Here is a 3,468-nt window from a genome sequence, read left to right as displayed (position 1 = left end):
TCCCCAGACTTCCCATTGGCTAGGATTTCTGCTTTGTGCGCAGCGCCTGTAGGGCAAAGCTGCAGGCGGGGCTTTAAAGTTTAAAGGGGGCGGGGCGGCCGCCAGTATGGCGGTGGGGAGGTTCGTGGTTGGGTTTAGAGCCTGTTACCTTGTTACCCCCCCCCCCCCCCCCGCCCCTGGATGATGGGGAGGGCAGCATCTCTAGGTTATTATCTATGAGACTCAGGAGGGTGGTGGATGGATAAAAGTGTTTGGGGGTGGGGCAGTTTCAGCAGTTCTTACCTATTTCCTTTTACTGAGCTGAGTTCCACCCACTCAAATACCTTGGGCTTTCCTGAAGACCCATCTCCCACCTGAAGACCCTCTTCTATTCCCACTTCCAAGAATTTTCCCGGAAGGCTTCCAGCCCACCGTGATCTCAGCCTTCCCCTGAACGCTTATCTTTGCTATATTCTTAGTGTGTTAGGGGATGCTGGTTAGATGACAGCAGAACACGATCTCCAGCAGATTCTGCTAAAGTCTTTTGAGTATGGGGCTGATGGACACCTGTGCCTACAATTGTCAAAGCTCAAAGTTGACCTAACGGTGAATTTTGCCACCAGAGCAACTCTCAAAGATTAGTTTAATAACTTGTAAAAGAGTTTGGATATGGTAGAGGGAGTATTCATAGAAGTTTGTCAAGTATTTATGTGTGCACATCTCCCTGAATGTTGTAGGTTTCTTAAAGGCAGAGGCCATTTTGAATCCCTCATAATGCCTAGCACAGTGTTAGCATAATAGACTTTTAGAGCTGGAGGAGACCAGATAAACAAGCAAGGGGAAGGGACAAGCATGTATTGAGCACCTGCTAAGTGCTTTTCCAATACCTCCTTTAACCCACACAACAACCCATTTTGGAGTTAAGGAAACTAAGGCAAATAGGTTAAGAGACTTGTCTACAGTAACAAAAGCTAGTGAATATCTAGGGCAGGATTCGAACTCAGAGCTTCCCAGCTTCCCAGTGTTCTATCCACAGTACACTTAGCTGCCTCTAAGTAGATTATAGGGGTAGCTAGGTGGCACAGTGGATAGAGTTCTAGGTCTGGAGTCAGGAAGACTCATATTTGGGAGTTCAAATCTGGCTTCATAGACTTAACTGTGTGACCCTGGTGCAAGTCCTGTTTGCCTCAGTTTCCTTATCTGTAAAATGAGCTGGAGAAGGAAATGGCAAACCATCCTGGTATCTTTGCCAAGAAAATCCTAAATGGAATCACAGAGTCAAGCACAACTGAAACATCTCAACAAGAAGTAGATTACATATCATAGATTTAGAGCTGGAAGGGGTAATAGAGACCTTCTAGTCCAACTCCCTCATTTTGCAGATGAGGAAATTGAGGTTCAGCGAAGTTAAATGATTTGTCCAAAGTCACACAGGCCAGTTTCTCTGACTCCAAATCCAGGGTTATGGGAAGAGTCTTGGACTTGGAGTCAGAAGAAGTGGTTTCAGATCCCCTTGTAAGTTGGTAAGTTGGTCTTCTGTGGGACACAGTTTCTTCATCAATAAACTAAGAGGATTGGTCTAGCTTAAAGGTTCTTAATCTTTTTGTGTCATGGACCCCTTTGGAAGTTGGGTGAGGCTTAGGGAGCCTTTCTCAGAATAGAGGTTTTAAATCTATAAAATAAAATACAGAGAATTGTAAATATATATATGTATGTATAGTTAGTTATCAAAATGTGTGTGTAGGGGGGAGAGGTTAAAGTTCATAAACCCCAGGTTAACTGGACAATATGATCTGTGTCCTTGATATATCCTTGGAATAAGTTCAGAGAGCTTTCCCCTACCTGTTCGATCAGTCTTTAACTAGTAACTGGTAACAGGTAAATTCAGCCTTCAGCAGCTCCTTAAACTACCCCCTCCAAAAACAATTAAAAAACAAAAACAAACCCTTCTCCACTGGCTTGTCCCAGTGTCTACAACATATTAGTATAGATTTTTTTAAGATCCCATCGTTTGACACTTCTGAGAGCTGAAATGCTAAACTTAGTAGTCATTAACAGTTGGTCCAAAGTGGCTTTTATCAGCTTTTATTATAGTTCCAAAGCTAACAGAGTAAGGGGTGAAAGTGGAGTGAGGTTGGGGAGTTTGGTATTGTAATGAATAAGAGAGGAAGGAAATGGTATTTGAGAGTCCATGGTAGACATCAGAGCTGGAAGTTTAGTGCCCATTTAGGCCAAACACCTTATTTTACAAAGGAAGAAACTGAGAGGCCGGAGGTCAGCGATCCATCAAGCTGGGAGGAACAAAGCCTCCAGACTGCCAAAGCCAGGGTCCCTTTCAGCATAGGTCACTCACTGCTGTATCAGGACATCATTTACTGGGAACCAGAGTGGGGAATGTTTTGAAAAGGAGAGAAATGAAGAGAGGTGGAAGGAGAACCCAGATCCTGGGGTGGGGCAGTCAGCCTGACCTGGGTTAAATTATGATATCAGTTCAGGGATCCTTCGTTTCTCTTTCTTATCCCTCCACCCCTACCCTACCCCACTCATTTTGGTGATGCTCCTTTCCAAAGCACCCAGTGTGTTCAAGATACCCCGAGTCACTCAGGAGAGGCAGCCCTCCCCACTGGCCTTTTCTTATTAGCCCTGCCCCTCCCTTTGTGGGATTGTACCTTTTTTAAGCAAAGAATTCCTTTTTTTCCTACTATTGTGATCATAGGCGATAATATATGCCAGTAACTTGGTATAATGGAAAGAGTCCTGGACTAAGAGTTGGGACCCTTGTGTTTTAATAACTCACTTTTACATAGGACAGCTACATGGTGAAGTGTAGAGTGTAATGTAATGCCAAGGAAAGACAACTTCCCAAGGTTCAGAATACCAGCATAGGTGCTCTCCATTTTATTCAGTGACAAACCAAGAACAGAGAAGATCAAAACATGACATCATTCCAAATACAGCATTTACTAAACGTGATTAAATAATCTCCAAGTACTACCCCACCCCAGGACCTTCCAATCATTCAATCAATTACAAAGTCTCTGTTCTAAATACTTCTCCACCCCTAGGCTATACCTTAATTTAATCCACCACAAAGTCCCTCTTCTCAAATGGAGATTAGTTTCCAAACATAAGGTCAAAAGTTCCCCACCCCTGGATCACAATTGAATCTACCCCAGAGTTACATCAAGTTTAAACACAGCACTTAACAAATGGAGCTCTTTTCTTCATCTTGACAAGAGGCAAGTTCTCAGCAATCTTAGTTCCTGGGGAGACAAGGCTTAGCAAGGCCATAAGATACATTGCCAGTCCCTTCATGAATTCATCCTCTGTCTGTAGAACAGTCCTAGAACCCCTGAACACATTAGCAAAGCCCTCTCCCAGGATTTCTGTAAACATACAACAAGAAAATCCTTCTTCAGGGCTTCTGAACCAACAGAAAGGCTCCCAGACCCCTGCAACAACAGCACTGTCCTTCACCAGTGGACAGTA

The sequence above is a fragment of the Petaurus breviceps genome, unplaced genomic scaffold, assembly GCF_028583685.1.
Source record: "Petaurus breviceps papuanus isolate PSGF00001 unplaced genomic scaffold, PetGlider_PUasm1.0 90925, whole genome shotgun sequence".
Taxonomy (NCBI): Eukaryota; Metazoa; Chordata; class Mammalia; order Diprotodontia; family Petauridae; genus Petaurus; species Petaurus breviceps.
Note: the sequence above shows the minus strand (reverse complement) of the source record.